This window comes from Narcine bancroftii, chromosome 4 (genome assembly GCF_036971445.1).
Source record: "Narcine bancroftii isolate sNarBan1 chromosome 4, sNarBan1.hap1, whole genome shotgun sequence".
Taxonomy (NCBI): Eukaryota; Metazoa; Chordata; class Chondrichthyes; order Torpediniformes; family Narcinidae; genus Narcine; species Narcine bancroftii.
This window is the reverse complement of record NC_091472.1, coordinates 92,208,992-92,229,516: the sequence shown is the minus strand read 5'-3', so window position 1 is coordinate 92,229,516 and position 20,525 is coordinate 92,208,992. Positions and strand designations below refer to the sequence as shown.

The window sequence follows — 20,525 nt, the reverse complement described above, 5'->3', positions numbered from 1 at the left end:
GCACCTGCAAACCAACATTTTGTAATTCATGAACAAGCACTTCTAAGGCCCTCTGCACAACAGCTTTCTGCAATCTTTCACTATTTAAATAATAATCCGATTTATTATTTTTTTCTTCCAAAGTGGATGAGCTCACATTTACCAACATGGCACTCCATCTTCCTGACACTTGCCCACCCACTTAACTAATCAAAATCTATCTACAACCTCTGTGTCCTCTACACAATTTGTTTTTTCCATTCAATTTAGTGTCATCACCAAACTTAGATATGGTAGATGGTGCCTCCTGCAAATCATATATGTATTTTGTGAATAGTTGTGGGCTGTAGCACTCTGCTCACCACTGATTGCTACCAGAGAAACCACAGATGAGAGGTGACTACAGCTAATCCAATCCAAGATCTGCTGCCTTGGCACTTCACTACAGCCCCAACCAACTGGATTTGACAATGGCTGGATGGGAGGAGCCAGAGAGTAGTGGTGGATGATTGCTTCTCAGACTGGAGGTCTGTGTCTAGTGGTGTGCCTCAGAGATCGTTGCTGGGACCATTGTTGTTTGTTATCTACATCAATGATCTGGATGATAATGTGGTCAATTGGATCTTCAACTTTGCAGATAACACTAATGTTGGAGGTGTTGTGGACAGCAAAGGTGGTTTTCAAAACTTGTAGAGGAATCTGGACCAGATGGAAAAATGGCAGATGGAATTTAATGCAAACAAGTGCGAGATGTTGCATTTTGGAAGGACAAACCAAGAAAGGACACACACGGTAAATGAGGAGTGCGGTAGAATAGAGGGACCTGGAAATACATGTACATAATTCCCCGAAAGTGGCATCACAAGTGGATAGGGTTGTAAAGAGAGCTTTTGGCAAATTGGCCCTTCATAAATCAAAATATTGAGTTTCAGAGTTGGGATGTTATGTTAAAGTTATATAAGACATTGGGGAGGCCAAATTTGGAGCATTGTGTCCAGTTTTGTTCACCTAACTACAGGAAAGATATCAATGAAGATAGAAAGAGTACAGACAAGTTTTATTAGGATGTTGCCCGTTCTTACAGGGAAAGGTTAAACAGGTTGAGACATTATTCCCTGAAGCGTAGAAGAATGAGGGGAGATTTAATAGAACTATTTAAAATTATGAAGGGGATAGACAGAGTAAATGTAAATAGGCTTTTTTCATTGAGGGTAGGTAAGATACAAACCAGAAGACATGGGTTAGGGTGAAAGGGGAAAAGGTTAGGGGGAACAAAGAGTGGTGGGAGTATTGAACAAGCTTCCAGCTGAGGTGGTGAATGAGAACTCAATTTGAACAGATACGTGGATGGGAGAGGTATTGAGGATTATGGACAGGGTTCAAGTCAGTGAGACTAAATAAAACAAATGGTTGGCACAGACTAGAAGGGCCTGTTTCTATACTGTAGTGTTCTATGGTTCTAAGACAGCAAGAAATGGCAGAGTTGTGAATCAATCTAACCTGCTGTCCATTTGCTCCTCTCAGTGTCACAGGAAAACTGCCACATATATCCCAATAATTACTTCTCCCCTCTTTCGGCAGATAAAAAACGCTTGAGCTTGAAAATTAACCTATAAATTCAAGGGCATTTTCTTTCCTGCTGTTGTCAGACTTTTAAATGGATCTTTCATTGGTGAAAGATGATGCCCTTGCATTAGTTTAACTGTACTTTCTCCATACTCTGAACTCTGACTTCCTGTAAAACTACACCTGCACTTTTGATTTATTATTGCACTACATGTATTTCACTTTATCTTGGTTCATGTGACAACAAACAATTCAATTCAAAAAGGGAGATTTTACTTCAGGACACTACAAAGCGATATTTCATCATTAATAGAAAGTGAAGTGAAGCAAACTGTGTTTATACCCTGTGGAGTTTGGAAGAATGACCGATGATACCATTGAAACACACTAAGGTTCTCAAATACCTTGATGGGTAGATGTGGAGTTGATGTTTCCATGCCTGGGGGGGTGGGGGGGGGGGGTTTAGAAACTAGGGTCAAAAGAAGGGAGGAGTACTGAGGTGAAGAACTGTCCAGAGGGTTTCAATTCTCCACCAAAGGGCTGTGGAGTATATTCAAGATGGAGAGGTTGGATGATTTTAATAAAATCAGAGAATATGGATGAAGTGCAGAATGGTTAAAGATCAGTGATGATATTATTGAACAGTGGAGCAGGCATAATGTTGCTGAAATAGCTGACTCTTCCTCCTATATATTCTTTCCCCTTATCTAATGTAGTCAAGAGAGCTCAGACCTTATCAGAGAAGAAAGAGGTAGCCCACACGAGGCAGTGTATCAGTGTGCAAGGAACTCTCAAGGCAAGTGAACCGGTACGGACTTGAAGGGCCGACATGGCCTGTTTCCGTGCTGTAAACGGTGATATGGATGTGCAAACAGGAACCATCAATTCCCCTGAACAGCCACTGCATGGATCTACCATGAACTATGTTATATCCATCAATGTGGAGCCCACTGACCAGCAGCTATTTTCAATTGATATGGGCCAATGATGGCAATAATTCCCTTCAATCGTTCAATACTAAATTAATCGATGCAGGGCTGTAACAAGACATGACACAAGGCTACACAAGATCAGGAGACAATCCTGGCCTTGGCACTATTTTGCCACTCAAACAATATATCTCTGAAAAGTAGAAACAAATTAGTTGGCCCTATCTTCAAAAACGTTCAATTCTGCATGTGCTTCATCTCCACAAGTTTCTTTAAGAGAATTGTCAAAGGCTGTGTCATTGACCCTGTCGTTATTGGCACCACTCACCAAGGAAAAAGTGTTGCCTCATAAGATGATTTCCATTTAAGGATCTTTCAGCAATCTAATCAAATCATCAGTTCCAGTGATACCTTCCTTGATAAATGTCTGTGCAGTAGCAATTTCCCAATGACAGGTTAATACTAATAAGGTGAATGATAAGGTGAGTTCCATATCAGGGAATCCAAGGGCGCTAGATACTTAATGCTCATCAAGCCTCCATTAGAACATCATGCAACTGTGCACACAACACTACTGCGATATTAATCTGAGCATTGCTGCCACATCACAGGAACAAACTCGGAGGATGATTCAGTGATAGAAGGAAAACCTGCCGTGGATTATTGTGGTTGGATTGGAGCTAATGCTATGAACAACTACTGGAGCGATGTGAATGAGACATGTTTCTAGCTATATCGTGCTTCACTGAAGCCTGAACTACATCAGCAATAAAGCTAAACTACGAGCTCCCTCAGCTCCATCTGTAATTACTCATCTTGTGAATTGTCACCTCAAAGTAAGTCACATTTCACCTTCATGGCTCAGCTACAGTTCAAAGCTGATGCAAGTTTCAAACCACCAAGCATCAGCATTAGGAGTGTCACAAGATCATCTGTGGAAATGCCATTAAATGGCAACAGTGCATTCTCAATTCAAGGAGAATCAGGATTTTACTGACAGTTCAATGAAAATGAAAACAGAATGCTGACAATCACTCAGCAGGTCAAACAGCATTAGTGGAAAGAGAAACCATGAATGTTTCAGGCCATTGAAACAAAGAAAGTATGATTTTAGTTGCAGAGAAGAGGGAGGGGTCAGAGAGAATGAAGATAATGTGAGAGGGTGGCGACCAAGAGAGACCAAATGACGCATGTGATGCAGCCAGCTGTGTGAGTGAGGTCAGGGAAGAATTGTTAACTACAGCTGGTCTCTGGAAGAGATGTAAATAGAGAGGAAAACATCATTTGGAACCATGAGATATGGAAACTAAGAAATACTCTGAAATAAGAGAGTTTAGGAAATACTTGGAAGATCAAACAGTATCTGCAGAGAGAGAAAAACTTAGGTAGATTTGATGTGCTTACCCCCTGAACTGGACAGTTGTGACAAAAACTGGTTAAATGAAACTGATGGATTCAACGTTGAATCCTGAAGATGGTAGTGTGCTTAGGTAGAAGATGAGGAGCTGCCCCTTGACCTTGTGTTGGGTGTTATTGGAACTGTCTAAGCAGCCAAAGACCAAGTTAAAGTGGGAATGAGTTGGAGAAATAAAGTGACGGGCACCTGAGTGCCCTGGGTTACACTTGCACACCTAACGAAGCAGAGATATTCTGCAAAACAGTCACCAAATTTGGTTTCCTGTTGGTGATCCTTGGAGTGAGGGAAGGAAGTATTTACTTGAACTGCAGAACCAGGGCAGCTTTGAGACAGTGAGTCAGTGCCAAGAACTTGCAAGCCCTGATGGATGGCATTAATTACAAAGCTTGGGATGCCATAAGAACAATTCAAGAAACACTTCCCAATTTCTTAAAATATAATTCTATTCAGCACTGGAGTAAAGGCATCTCCTTAATGAAAAGGAATGGGAGACTCCATTAACTGCTGTCTCCATGGATTCATCCTGGTAGCTTTCATTCACCTTAAACACCAGCATAAGGAATAAATGACATTAAGCAATTTAAATTGTGCACAACATTAGCACAGTATTTTCAAACCTGTTACTAGTTAAATTGGGATCCTGATGCAATTATGTCCAAACAAAAGCATTTTAATGAACACTATGATCTTTAAAAATGAAATTGTTACAGTGATGTAAGCTTCATAAATGTAGGGCAGGATATTTATTCTCTCTCTAATCCGCACTTCTGTTCTCCCCTGCCTCCTCTTTACCTCCCTTCCTTCCACACTGCTCTCCCCTTCCCTTTCATCATCCTCCTTCTCCCCTCCCTCATCTAGACCTCTCCATTCTTCACCTTCTCCTCTTCACATCCTTCCACACCTTTCTCTGCATCACACTCCTCCACACGCTCCTCTGCTCTGTCCTCCACACCCCTCCCCTCTGCGACCTCCTCCACACCTCTCTCTCAAGCCTCCTTCATTCTTCCATCCCCCCTCCCTCATACACATCTTTATAACCACCTCCCTCCTCTGCAGTTCCCTCTTATGCACTTTTGTCCCACCTTAAATCTCCTTTTCCTCTTCCTCAACTCAATCTTTCCTCCTCCACAGTCTCTGCATCTCCCTCCTCCCCTCCATTCCATCTTCCTTGCCTCTCTCCTCCTGTCTTTGTGGAGGGGCTTGGGCTTGTATATATCTTCTGGAACCTGGCAATGAAATGTGGGCAGCACAATGGGCCAGCACAAATACCCCAGCCCTCCACACTCAAGTCATACTAGGCAAGATCATCTTCCATTCCTTGGTAAATAGTGCTTCCCCTTTGCCATTCAGGCCAAAGTGGTGGATGAATTGATGGGCAGGTTGGGACAAAGCGACTCAGTCAGGTTGGAAGGGAATGTCCACATCAGGAAAGTGGCTTGTTTTCATAAATATAGAACATTTCGTCTATAAAAGCGAACAAAAGGCAGGTGCTACTTACAGATCAATAGCTATGCCGCAGTGTGGGCTTTGGCTGCACCAGTAATGGGTTGTTTAAAGGAAGGGAAGGAGTCAGCAAACAGGATGGAGATTGAAAACTTGGCCAAATGGGGCACCAACAACAACCTTTCACTCAATGACACCAAAACCAAGGAGATGATTGTTGATGTCAAGATAGCTTGAAGTAAACAATCCAGTGATCAATGGGGGATCAGAGGTGGAGAGGGTGAGCAAATATAGGTTATTGGGAGTCACTATCTTGGAGGATCTTTCCTGGACCCAACACATCAATGGCATCGTGAGTAAAGCACGTCAGTGCCGCTAATTCCTCAGGAGTTTGCGGAGGTTTGATATGACACCAGAAACCCTGGCAAATTTCTACAGAGATGTGGTGGAAAGTGTGCATCACAGTCAGGTATGGGAACACCAATACCCCTGAATATAAAGTCCTTCAAAAGGTAGAGGACACACCCCAGGTCATCACAGCCAAAACCCTCTCTCCCCCCCCCCCCCCACCCTCCCCCACTTCGCCCACCATTGAGAATATTTACAGGGAATACTGCCATTGGAGAGCAGCAGCAATCATCAAAGACCCACACCATCCAGCACATGCTCTGTTCCCGCAGCCACCATAAGGAAAGAGGTATAGGTGCCACAAGACTCGCACCACCAGGTTCAAGAACAGCTGCTACCCCTCCCCCATCAGAATTTCTTTGTTCTCTCTGTATTGAACAGTTTACATTCGTTATCTCATTACAGTTCTTTTATTTGTTTACATGTTTACTCTGTGTACAGTTAATTTTTGCACTGCCAGTTAGGGGTAATTCTGTGGCACCCGAAGGGATGAAGTATCTCAGGGTTGCATGTGACATCATATATGTGCTCTGACAATAAATCTGAAATAATATACCAGCGGGATGTGGACATTCCCTTCCAACCTGACTGAGTCGCTTTGTCCCAACCTGCCCATCAATTCATCCACCACTTTGGCCTGAATGGCAAAGGGGAAGCACTATTTACCAAGGAATGGAAGATGATCTTACCTAGTATGACTTGAGTGTGGAGGGCTGGGGTGTTTGTGCTGGCCCATTGTGGGGAGTAGTTGAAATGTCAAAATTCATACCTTCCTACATCACAACTTTCTTCTCTTCTACCCTCCAGCCTGCATCTGCCTATTACCTTGTACTCCTCCCCCTTCTCCTCCTGCTTCCTCCCCCCCCTTCTCCTCCTGCTTCCTCCCCCCCACCCCCACCATCTGCCTGATTTTCATCCTTCCTAAAGAAGCGCTCTGGCCTGAAATGTCGACCAGCATCTGTTTCCTACAGATGCTGCGTGACCTTCTGAGTTTCTTTACCACTTCTGTGTTCTGCACTCTTGAACTTGTTCTCTTTCCAGCATAGCAATGTCTCACTCCTGCTGGTTAATTCAGCCTTTATCTCCTGTCAGCCACTTAAAAGGCTTCTGAGCACCTTTGATGCAAAGCATCTCCCCCTGGAGTTTGTCTGCACAAGAGGGTCTACAGGTCACTGTCAGCAAGCCAGCGGAATGTGACTTCTCTTGCAGTCATGCCACTTGATGAAAGGGTTGGAATCCTGACAAGGTACATCAAGATTATATGACCACAGCAACATGAAACTCAAGCTGAAAATATGAGGATCCATGTTACTTTCATTATGTAGAGCTGTCATACTCACAGAACAGAGAACCAGACCCTTCGACCCATAATGTTCATGGTGGCAACAATCTGCTAATTTGTAGTTTTCTGTTGCCATCCACACAGTGGTATTTCAAGTGCTCATCCTCATCGATTTGAAACGTGAGAAGATGACTCCACCTCCCACACAGGTGCTACATTTCAGATTCTGACCTCTGTGTGAAACAATTCTTCCTCAGATATCCTCTGAACCTATCCCACATCTTAAACCTACACCCTCTAGTTATTGATACCTCTTGGATAAGGTAACGTGCCTTGTATACCCCTTATAACTTTGTATATTTTAATTGATCCCCACACAGCCTTCTCTATTCCAAGGAAAACAAGCCTAGCCCATCCAATCTCTCATCATGTGAAACATTCCATAGCAAGCCACATGCTGGAGAGTCTCCACTGCACCTTTTACAGCATAATTATATCATTTGTATGGAGTGGTGACCAGAATGACACAAAATGCTCCGGCTGTGTCCCAACCAATTGTTATACCATGACCTCCCTGCATTTCTATTCTGTGCTTCGGCTGAAGAAGGCACACATCTCATAACCACTTTTGAAGTGCTGGAGAAACTCAGCAGATCATGCAGTATCCATGGAAAGCATAGGCAGTTGACCTTTCAAGCCTCATCTTTGTCCCTCCATGCATCTCATTGAGTTCTTCTTGTCTATTTCTCTTGTAAGGAGGCTCTGACCCCAACTGATGAGAACTTCTTATGTCATCCCTGCTCTCCTTCCTTATGGATGCCGCCAACTCTGCCTCCATTACTGTGGTAAACCACTGTTATACTGTGATTGGCTACTGCCGACTAGAAACACCTCCCGAGAATGATCATACCTATAACCCCTTGCATGCTCTCCATTCATTCTGCCATGATCAGTCGATGAGTTTGATTGCTGCTCTACTCTATAGTCAATAAAAGCCTATCAGTTTCACAACTTCAGTCTTTTGTGGTATTTGATGGTGCATCAATTTTATTGACTATAATTTTTCAAGAAAATGGAGCAATACCTGAAACCAAAGAGACTCAACATAGACCCTAGATCCTCTGACACCCTGAACACGTTCAAGCTCTGGCTACATTGTTTTGAGGACTTCCTGACAGTAACCACGAACATTGTTAACTTGGATGAGGACAGAGAGTCGGACCCCTAATCTTCCCAATAATCAACAATGCCATGGGCACACTGAAGGTCCAGCATCACAGAAAGGTGAACGGGGTCTATGCACAGCATCTTCTGACCACCAGGAAACAGTGACCTGGTGAGCCAAGTACCTATGGACTCTCCGAGCCCTTTGCAGGGCTTACGACTGCAAAGGACCTCATCCAGGAACCTTATGTGGCCGCCATTCGGTCCGGATACATAAGACAGCAACTCCTAGAACACAAGGTACTTGATCTGCAAAGGGTGGTTGAATTACCAAAGATGCTGGAGGTAGCCCTCCAAAACAGATGACTACTCGGCCGCATCTTGACCGCCACAGGTGCTGCTATCTTGGGACTGGGGATCGTCCTGCACCTTGAGCAAATGGTCACAGGCATCATTTTACTCCTCTAGTGACCTGACCTCAGGTGCCTTGGTGGGTGATCGCCCCAAATGCTACTTCTGCAGGCAGGGATAACACCCAAGGAAATCCTGTCTGCCAAGGAGGTGGTATGTTCTAGATGTGGGAAAAGAGGACATGATGCAAAAGTTTGCCAGTTTAAACCACCAGAAAAACCTAACAGCGCCACATTCGGACAGTCACCACCCTAGCAGTACAATCTGCACCATCTTCTCTGCAGACCAGTGACGCCACATGCGAGTCATGGGAGCTGCCATTTTGGACTGCGTGGCCGGTGCCATTTTCTCGGGCAGCATCACAGGGGAACAGCACGAAGGCGGTCATCTGGGGAACTCGGGCCCTCATCAGACTCAGACAGTGAATCTATACTGGCCTCCACCACCCTGAACGAAGAGGGACCACACAATCTCGCCAGGTCTATGATGGACATCCAGGTAAACAGTTGCATAATAAACTGCTTGCTTGATAGTGGGAGTACAGAAAGCCTTATCCACCCCAATACTGCTAAATACCTATCCCTCGAAGAGAGTCCAGTGAGCCATAAGATATCACTCATGTCCAAATCCCATAAGGCATACATCCAATGAGTCCTGAGCGATGACTTTAACCATTGAAGGTACATTTACAAACACTTCAGGCTCCTCGTCATGCTGCAGCTCTGCTGGGCTGGGCTTCCAGTCCCAACTTAAGAGCGCTAAATTGGAGTTCGATGGGCCCCATCCCAGCCTCTCCGTTTGCAACAAATAGTTCTTAGATGACCCTCTGCCCATGACCCGTGGGCTCTCGACCCTCAAGGTCACCCCACCACTGTTCGCGAACCTCACCCCCAATTGCAAGCCGGTGGCCACCAGGAGCACGTGATACAGCGCCGCAGGCAGAGCATTCATCAAGTCAGAGGTGCAGCGTTTGTTGGGCAAAGGCTTCATCGAGGATAGCAATAGTTCCCGGAGAGCCCAGGGAAAAGAACAGAATGGTCATAGATTATAGCCAGACCAACAACTAGTACCCTCAGCTCGATGAGTATACCTTTCCCTGTATACTCTATATGGTTAATCAGATTGCACAATATCTCCACAATTAGCCTGAAGCCGGCCTATCACCACTTCCGATCAACCCAGAGGACTGCCAGTATACCTGCATTAGAGGTGGATGGTCATCTCTACCACTTCCTATGGGTCCCCTTCGGCATCACCAATTGGGTCTCCATTTCCAATGGGAGATGGACTGCTTGGTGGATCACTTTAAACTGGAGGCCATTTTCCCATACCTCAATAATGTGACCATCTGTGACCGCAACTGCAGGACCACGATTCCAACCTTCGAAAATTCCTCCGGGCTGCGAAGCTCCTGAACCTTACTTAAAACAAGGAGAACTGTGTTTTCCAGACAACCTGATTAGCAATTATCCACTGTATGGTCAATAACGGGGTCATTGGTCCTGACCCCGACTGCATGCGCTCTCTACTGGAGCTACCCCTTCCCCACACCCTCAGAACCTTGAAGAGATGCCTGGATTTCTCTCATACTATGCTTGGTGGGTTTCCAACCTTGATGACAAGGCTCGTCCATTGGTCAAAGCCATCTTTCTCCCCCTGTTGGCAGAAGCCTGCGCAGTTTTCGGCTGCATCAAGGACAACATCACCAAGCCAGTGATGCATGCTATAGATGAGCCCACCCCTTTCCAGGTGGAGAGTGATGCACCCGACTTTGCCTCAGCTGCTACACTCAACCAAGCAGGCAGACCTATCACCTTCTTCTTATGCACAAGGCCCCGAGGTCCACCATTCCTCAGTCAAAAAGGAGTCCAGGCCATCGTGGAGGCGGTACAACACTGGAGGCACTACCTCGCTGGCAAATGCTTCACTCTCCTCTTGGACCAGTGGGCGGACGCCTACATGTTCAACAATAAACAAAAGGGCAAAATCAAGAATGATAAAATGCTCAGGTGGAGAATGAACTGTCCTCCTATAATTACGATATCCTTAGTGGTCTGGCAAACTTAATGAGCTCTCAGACACCAGTATCCAAATGGACAAATTGCAGACCCTCCACAACAACCTCTGTCTCCTCAGAGTTACTAAGTTCTTCCATTTCATTGAAGCACGGAACCTACCATACTCCATTGAGGAAGTCAGAACAATGACCAAAAACTGCTAGGTCTGTGCCAAGTGCAAACTGCACTTCTACCGCTGGACAAGGTGTACCTGATTAAAGCAACTCGCCCATTTGAGCACCTGAGCATCAACTTCAAAGGGCCTCTCCCTTCCTCAAATCAGAACATAAACATTCTCACCATCGCTGATGAGTATTCCTGCTACCCATTCTCCATCCCATGCCCAGACATGACGGCTACAGTAGTCAAGGCCCTCCGCAATACCTTCATGCTCTTTGGGTACCCCTGCTTTATCCACAGTGACCGGGGGATGAGCTGCGGCAGTTCTTGCTGGCCGGGTCATCGCCACGAGGAACACCACCATCTACAATTCCAGAAGGAATGCAGAGTGGAAAGGGAGAATGCCACAGTCTGGAAAACCATCCTCTTGGCCCTGAGGTCATTGGGACTCCCTGTCTCCCACTGGCAAGAGGTCCTCCCAGACACACTCCACTCAGTGCTGTTGCTCTTATGAACAGCCACAAACAATACACCTCATCTTCCCTAGAAAGTCTACGTCAGGGATGATGCTGCCTGCCTGGCTGTCCTCCCCAGGACCAATCCTGCTTTGGAAGCACACTAGGCAATCGAAGACCAACCCACTAGTCGAGAGAGTCCACCTCCTCCATACAAATCCCCAGTATGCCTACGTGGCATTCCCTGATGGGTGCAAAGACACAGTCTCGATTCAGGATGTAGCACCATGGGGTGCCCTCCAACCACTATCAACCACCAACAAATATTTTCCCCAACTGGGGTCCCTGAACCTGCTGCTGACCACTCTCCACCTCTGGCAAATGTTGTCACCCATGATGCACCAGCACCACACTCTTTCCTCCCTTCACCTGTCCCTTCCCCCTGACAAACTGTAACTGGTGATGACAGACCGACATCACAGTCTGCTCAGGGTGCCGTGGTGCCCCCCCCTCCCCAACCATTACCACATCATTAGATCAGCCATGATCTTATTAAATGGCGGAGCAGGCTCGATGGGCCATTTTTGGCCTACTCCTGTTCCTACTTCCTATTTCCTATGCTACAGACTTGACCTGTAAAATATGTATATATGTATATATTTGCTTCATTTTCTCTTTTTCACCCCGCAGGACTCTTCTTACAAAGGAGGGATAAATGTGGTAAACCACTGTTATACTATGATTGGCTATTGCTGGCTGGACACGCCTCCTGAGACCGATCCTACCAATAACCCCTTGCATGCTCCGCATTCATCCACCGTGATCAGTTGATGAGGTTGGTTGCTGCTCCAGTTTATTCAATAAAAGCCTATCAGTTTCACAACTTCAGTCTTTTGTGGTATTTGATGGTGCATCAGTTACATTGACAACTGCACTGGGGCTGTTTCCTGCACCCATCAATTTTATGATTGATCTCCACTCTGCTCTGAAATTCTCCTGAACCATTTCTAACAGTTCTCTCCCCTTTCTAGGTCTCTGTCTCCATCTCAAGAGACAAACATTACACTGATATTCACAATAAACCCACAGATTCTCACAGCTACCTAGACTACACCTTCTTCCACCCAGTTCCCTGTAAGGATGCCATACCTTTCTCCCTCTTTCTCAATCTCCACTGCATCTGCTCTCAAGATAAGGGCTTCCATTGCAGGACATCTGATATGTTGTCCTTTTTCTTACAGGTCTCAAAGTTCCACTCTTACACCCAACACCCCCCACCCCAGCCCCCTCCAAACAGAACAGTGATAGGGTTCCTCTTGTTCTCCACTTCAGCACATCATCCTCTGTCATTTCCCACCAGCTGCAACTAGACTCCACCATTATCTACTGCATTCAGTGCTCCTCGTGTAGCCTCCTCTAAACCAATAAGATTTGTGGAACATTTTGCAGAGCATCTACACTCTGTCTACAATGGCCATCCTGAGCTTCTGGTTGCATGCCATTTCATTGCCCCCCCCCCCCCCTTCCCATTCCCACCTCGACCTGTCTGTCCTGGGTCTTCTCCACTGCCAGAGTGAGGCTCAACGTAAACTGGAGGAACAGCACCTTATGTTCTGAATGAACAGTCTACAGCCCAATGGTGTGAATGTAGAATTTTCTAATTTCACATAATGATTCACTTTCTCTTCTTCTGTACCCCTTCCACCTTTTTCTCATCTTCCCCCCCCCCCCCCCCACCCCACCCGCAACCCCCACCATCCTCATTCTCAACTCCATCCCCATCTCCTCACTGGATTCTTTGGCATTTCCCCGGCCCTCCTTTGGTTTCATCTGTTCTCTCTTTATACCACCACACTCATCTTTTGTACTTGCCAGATTCTAACCTTTGTCATCTTTGTCATCTTATCAACAACTCCACATTGTATTCTTAACTTCCTCTCTCTCTCCCCCTTTGTCTGACATCTGTCAATCCTCTGCCTCATGCATGTCTTCTTTATTTTGGCTTCTCCACAACATTTAACCAGTCTCAATAACAGGCTCCTCTGAGGAAAGTGATTGCATTGTTTCTGTAATTTGAGACAGGAAAATCAATCACAAACTAAAATCTTGAAAATTTGTAAATGTGAAGGGTACGTGGGCTCAGGTAGATTGGGAAATAAGATTTTCAAAAAGGTTCACCAGTACTTAAACCATGGAAACTATTTATAGGAATAGTTTTACATCGTCAATGAATATATAATTCATTTAAAAATAAAACTCCACAAGAAAAGTGATCCATCCAGAGCCTGCTAAAGGAGGTTATAGACACTATAACAAAAGGCAGAAAAGTTACATGAAGTTCACACAGACTGCAGTGAGGTAAATGACCACATTAGGGTTTACAATCAGAAACCTCCCCCGAAAATGGTACTGTGTCAATCAGCAGAGAATGTTTTAGTGCTGACAGAAGTATTGGTCTCAACATAATGACATTTGTTTCATGCTACAAATCGCTTCAAGAGATCTCACTGTGAGGGCAGGCAGGACCCTAATTCAACAACTTATCCAAATGTTGGCAGCTCCAATAATGTTGTGCGCTCTTCGTGCTGGACGGGAACCTCAATGTAGATTCAATGTTTATTCAACCTTCAACACACAAACAACCCTGTCATGACATAGAAGAAGTTAAACAGTTCAAGTGAAGAGAAAAGAGAGTCAGGTTATATACCCGAAGGAAACAATGGGCCAAACCAAAACATTGTTATAAAATCTCAGCATATTTTAGTTCAACTCTGGTGAATTCAGTCTCATCAATATAAATAACAACGTATCTGGCAGCTTTCTGTTTTAACTGAATGTCATTCTGATTGACATTTGACATTAACATGATATGAATCAACAGGGAGTTGTCTAACAACCTCTATTTATTTCTGTAAACAAATTAAATCTGCTAATAGTGAAATCAAAAAATATTCAAGGTACATTGGAGAAAAAGTGAATGTGACAGAGGGTGTTTGTCCAATTTGGGCACTAGAGTTGATCTTTTGCTTTTATGTGAGAATGTCCTTGCATTCATAAAGTTCCAAGGATAAATTCAGATTGTCAGGCAAATATGAACTTTATTCAACACCAAGGAGTAATTATTTCTTGAGGTCTTTATTACTCACTTGATTTCATGACAGAACATTGCTTCAGATTAAATGTGGTATTAATGGGCTTTTACTATAATGTATAGTCATGCTACCTGTGTATAAATACATAAATTGCAAGATGTTGCAACTGATCAATGTATAATACAAAGTAATGTGGGACAAATCCTGTCCAATCCTTGCCAGTGTAAAAGAGATCAATGGAATTTGAACAATCTTCTCGGGACAAGGAGACATCTACTTCCAGAAAACAAAATGTGACTGAGTGAGTTGGGAAAACACTCCTCCTTCTGGAGTAAAGGCAATCATTCAATTACAAGACTTTGTTCTCAATTCCCTGTGCCATTTCCAACTGCCAGCAGAACTCTGGATTGACAATTATCTGTCTCGTACAGGAAAAGTGAGCTGAGAGAGCTCTTCCTACCAATGGTACTCAGGTACATTTATATATTGTTCAAATAGGCTTAAATAATTTTTTTTAAGTGGATTAAAAATATATTAAAGTTATAACAATTAAACAAGATCATAAACTAAGTGAACACATTTAGTTGAGTTATTTTTTACCTCTGGTGAACCTGTTGAAGAGAGTGAGCTCAGATCTTGCACCCACCAAATGAATACTCTCCACACTTCCTACTAATCACCCCCGGGCACCTTCCCCTGCGGCCCCAGGAAATGCCACGCTTGCACCCACACCTCCTCCCTCAGCACCATTTGGAGCTCTAAGCAGTCCTTCCAAGTGAAGCAACACTTCATTTGTGTATCAGTCTGGATGCAGACTGGGAGATCGGTTCATTGACCACCTTCGCTCTGTCCACATAAATGACAGGGATCTCCCAGTGGCAAATTGTTTCAATCTGCACCCCACTCTCACACTGGCATGTCTGTCCATGGCCTCATGTACTGTCAAATTGAGACCACCTATAAATTGGAGGAGCAACACTTAATTTTCCGACTCGGCATTGTCCAGCCAGATAGCATTAACATTGGCTTCTTTGGTTTCTGCTGACCTACTTGTTGTTCTTCCTCTCTCTTCTCCATCCCACTGTCTTCTTTCCTCTAGCTCTCCACCCCTTCCCTCTCCATTCACAGAGCTATCCCCCTCCCCTTATTTGTTGGTGTGCCCTCCCTCTTTTATCTACCCACCTATTACCTCCTGCTTGTGAAAAAGTGCTCCTTCCTCTGCCCTTCCTCTCCACCATTTTGTTCAGGTGCCTACCCACATTTTCTCCATACCTTGATGAAGGCCTCAAACACGAAACGTCAGTTATGTATCATTATCTTTGCTCTATAAAGGACACTGTTTGACTTCCAGAGTTTCTCCAGCATTATGCTTTTACTTCATCCATGGTATCTGCAGACTTTCGAGTTAATTCTTCACACTGAAATTTCCTGAGGCTTCCTTGATTGGCTGCTAGGATTTCTTAGGTAAAAATGGGAAAATCCCAACTCTCCTCTTCTTAAATTCTTTGGACTTGACTCCAATAATAATAGGCATAATGTAATTCACTTCTTCTCTCACTGGATTTTGATCTAACCTTCCCATTTCAGATGAGTTCTTTGTTGTTGATATTCAGTCACAGCACAAAACAGGCTCTTCCACCCACAAATCTTCATGCAGACCACTTTTGCCCATCTACACAAATCCCCTTTGCTCACATTTGGATGGTAACTTTCTAAGCCTTGTCAATCAGATGGGTAGATGGACAGAAGTTGCATCTTTTAGTGGGTCCCTGCTAACCTTAAGATGAGTGCTGGGAAGTTTGGTGATGTCTTCACATGAAAGGCAGGGGGATATCTGTTTTATCTCCCAAAGGCAAAGCCATAGATGGATTACCGGATGGAGGCAAATAAGATGCAGTATACAGTATATTGACTGTGATCCAGATGGATTCCAGAATGTACTGAATTCTTGGGAGGGTTGACTTTATGCTATAATCCTACAACTTATTGAGCCCTTTAATACATAAAAATAAAGTTTGTTTCAGTCAGTGAGCAAACTTTAATAAATGTTTTTGTTGCACTGTTGATAAAAATGATCCCCTGGTGCAATATTCAACTCCTGGCAAAGTGGGAGCGTGTGAAGTCTTGGAAACACCAGAGACAGGTAGAGTAAGAACAGAAACTCTGGAACTCTTGAATCGGTTAATAACTGGAATATGCTTTTGTTACTTTCTCAGATGATTAAAGATCTGGCATGTCATACACGTTTGCCAAGCCCCTAATTAAAATCTTCCAAATAATTCTTTGCCCACTGTCTCACAACCACAATTCAACATGCCAAAGTACTTCCTTATCTAAAGAAACGCCTAACCTCACCTTCCTGCTGGGGGCAATCATGTCACAGGGCATCTGTCTGACTGCAAGAACCCAGACTCAGCATTAGGAAAGACCGGGGAAAGAAAATCTGCATTCAGTTTAACAATAAAATGAGGAAATGAAAAAAAAAACATATCAGTAAAAATATGACGATGTTGAATTTGTCAAAAATCCTCATTGGGTGTACTAACAATCTCCAAAAAAGGAAATTTTGGTCCACTCTCTCTAGCCCTATGCTCATGTGATCAACTCTCTGAAGAGCCTCCACTGTTCTCCCTCAAGAAAGTCCACTACCATCTTCTGAACAGGGGTGGCCATTACATCCTTGCCTTATATTTGTTTCCTATAAATCAAGTGACTTGTAAATTATTTGTCTCTGGGATTCAAGACCTTCACAAATAAAAAATCTCCTGCACCCTAGACTGGCAAAGTTCTTTAGCATTTCAAAGGCATTAGTTGCTCCATGCCTTCTTTTTACTAGAGAAAAGATAATCGCTTATTCAGTCTTCCTTGATAGTCACAACTTTTTATTAATCACGTCATGGAAATGTATATATATATATGAGTATGGGATATCAATATGATACCTGTGAATTCTACTTAGTCTAACATAATTATCCTGGGTTTAAATTCTGTTTCTCTATAATTAACCTTTTGATTGAGAGTTTTTGGCCCCTTCATTTGGTAAGTATCAGATATGCGTATAAATGTGATACATTTGTCACTGGTAATAGGGGAAAAGCTGAATAGTGAACAGAGGAGACAGAGCGAGCAGGGACCCAATTGGCTTATGGCTTCCTTTTGTGCCACCTCAATCTCTGAGAGAATTGTTGATTATTAGATATATTCCATTCCTCCCCAAACTTTATTGAATAACCACTCTGTCATTCCATTTTGTTCAGGCTGAAGGCAATGGAACGTTCATTTAAACAGGACACTGACAAGCTGTAAGCAGCAAGCTCCTGGAGGTGCAGCCATTTTTTGGCCATTGATTCCCAGACCAAGGTTGTCATGGCCCAGCTTCATATTTCTGCATTTATAGCGATGTGATACTGCTTCCTTTCTGTTATCCCTGCTGCTCTCATGCTCTACGATTATGTGATCACCCAACCTATCTCTCCCTCTGTCTCCTTTCCTTCAGCTCCCTATCCCCTTTCCCTTCTTTCTCCTGACTGTACTTCCCCCTGCCTTTTCCTCCCTCCTGTCCTCCCAACTCCTCCCACCTTTTTATTCAGGCACTTGTTGTCTTTGCTTAGATGTGACAAAGGGTCCAGGCCCAAAATGTTGGTTACCCTTTTCTTCATGTGGACGCTGCATGACCTGTTGAGTTTCTCCAGCACTTTTGTGTATTGCACTCGACCCCAGCATCTGCAAACTTGCTTGTTTAATTCTGATTTTACATCATTACTTGGGATTCCCAACTCCATGCCTTTCCCCACTCCATCAAGCCAAATTCACAACCAGGAGGCTGTGAAGGTCCAGTTGATGAATATATTGAAGATAAAAGATTTTAGATGTAAAAGCCATTGATGTCAATACAGGAATTAAATTGAATACATGTGGGATTGAAGAGTTGGTGTCAGAAATAATAATAGAAATCAGTTGACCTTCACTGACCTGGTTCATTTGTGGCTCCAAATCCGCTCAGTAACATGTTTACTCTTAACTTCCCTCAGAAATGACAATCAATTCAAAGGCAATAAAGGAGGATGAATAAATTCTGGTCTTGCCAGCGATGGGAACTCCCTCGCCAAAATCCTTGTAAAAATATGGCTTGTACCAACTTTTAAAATCTGTCAACACAATGCTGGCTCCGCTGGAAACAATTTGTGGGGAAGTTTACTTCAAAAGGAGGAGTACATTCTGTCAATGGATGGACTGAGACAGTCTCACTGGATCTTCCTTCCCATCTCTTCACTCCTCTCTGTTCCATCAGCGGAGATCTAAAATCTTTCACAAAATAAAACACAGTGTGTATTGAAGATCAAAACTATCAACACAGAGATAGGGGTGGTACTTACTATATGCTGCATGTGTGGTATTGATGTGTATACCCCAGTAACAGTGAAGCTTATTCTCCAATGCAAACCTTGGGTTTTTGCAACAGATAAAATCATGTTTATAAATCACCTTTCATTGTATACCGAACCACTTTATAATCAAGTGAAGATTTTCTTGATTGTAGGCAATCAGTGCAAAACAAGAGCCCATGAAGTATTGACTGGATTATCAGCCTATTGATCAGTGGGGTGGAGACATTGCCCAAGGCGCCAAACTCTGCCCTTCTGTAAGTGAAGCTATGGGTTATTTTATGAGTTCCTGTTTGAATAATCTCATTGAAAAGCAGCAGCCTGACATTGCAACACTCCTTCAGGACTGCAGTGTTGCGTCAGCCTGGCTTTTGTGGTCACAAAGCTGCAGTGGGACTTGAGACCACAACTGTCTGACTCAGGGATATGAGTTGCACCAACCAAGTCACATACACTGACACTGGAAGTGAGAGAGAGCCAGGTGGACCATAAGACCAAGCCCCTCAGCGTCAGCTTTAGACACAGGCTTCTATTAAAATTTAATATTTAATACCAGCCATATATAGAATCTGGCAATGCAGTTAGGTAACGGGTTTGAGTTTTTCCCTCTAATATTTTCTTCTTTCCTCCTTTTGTTTGCATTATTACAGTTTTTTTCTAAAAAAGGTATATACTATTTAGAATATGAATTATGGATATGATTTACAATTTATATATGTTGGTGATATACGGAATGTCTTATTTAGTTTATGTAACTGTCCGTACTATCTTATTGAATCGTATCCTTTTTGTTTGTATAAGTTCTTTCATAAAATCAGTAAAAAATATTTTAAAAAGAAAGAAAACAAAATGATTTGCACAGTTATTATCTATCGGCCGTCCTTCCTTTGCTTTTTATTTCACAAGGCCACTGAAGATGAATTGTAACTTGGCATTGTTTTGAAGCTGTTTCCTTGAGCTGACTGGAACAAGATATCATGGATACGAATAAATTCTAAAGAGAGAGTCTGTACATCAGTACAGATGAGAGGTTTACCAGACCTTGGCCTGGAAATAAGACCATGTCAGCTGAATGCAATTGAACACAGAGGGGAGATGATGCTTTGCGCACACAATGCACCAAGGCAACACAACTGAGACCGATCGGAGAAGACTGGTGTATGTATGAAAGAAATGAGGGGGTGGGCTGCACATGTCTCTGCGGGCAGGTAAACCTGGTGGAGCTGTCAGCACATTCACTATCCTTGGCCATGCTCTTCAGCATGTCGTCCAAGGGAGCTGTCACCAGGAGGGCCAATAACTGCTCTCAGTAATTTAATCGAGCAACAGGGGAAGTAATGAGGTCTGCCAGCACAGCACTGGGCAAGGTGATTAGCCGGCAATAGCCAGGATCTTGCTCACTGGAGAAGAGAATGCCAAGGGAAGGCTTTTTAATGGTGTTTAACACAGAGGGGTTTTGACAAACAATCCGTAACTTGCCAGGTACTTTTTTTCCAAGAAAGTACAGTTTAAAGGGAATTGGCACAGCACTCAAAAAGGAGAAGGGGAGTTTTGCGAAGTGAGTAATCTCATAATTAAAATAGCCTTAGCAGTAATTAGAAAATATGTGGCAGTAACTTGGGAATGAATAGATGGCAGACTGAAAAAGGTAGTTGTACACCACTTGAAAAGATGACATAATTAATGCAATGAATATGAAATTTTTCAAGATTTGGAAATTATATTTTCAAATTATAGGGATTAGGTTGTAATCGCCCAACATGAATCTTTCAACACCTAAAAATTAAGATATGTTAGAGTTTATCTGATAGTTTTAA

At 43.5% G+C, this 20,525-nt stretch overlaps 2 long non-coding RNA genes across 3 annotated transcripts in view; one reads left to right on the top strand and one right to left on the bottom strand.

Annotated features, from left to right (window-relative positions):
• LOC138760837 (uncharacterized) overlaps positions 1 to 5,508 on the bottom strand; it is a 154,326-nt gene extending 148,818 nt beyond the window's left edge. Inside the window, exon 1 of the long non-coding RNA XR_011355894.1 lies at positions 5,390 to 5,508. This is a non-coding gene — a long non-coding RNA (uncharacterized lncRNA). The remainder of the gene's footprint in view (positions 1 to 5,389) is intronic.
• LOC138760839 (uncharacterized) lies at positions 690 to 14,654 on the top strand. 2 transcript variants are annotated; one of them, XR_011355896.1, is made up of 3 exons: positions 690 to 771; positions 11,922 to 12,066; positions 14,546 to 14,654. It is a non-coding gene; the product is annotated as an uncharacterized lncRNA (long non-coding RNA). The 2 variants fall into 2 exon arrangements; XR_011355895.1 differs by lacking the exon at positions 690 to 771 and adding an exon at positions 5,604 to 5,803.
• Positions 14,655 to 20,525: the final 5,871 nt, after the last annotated feature.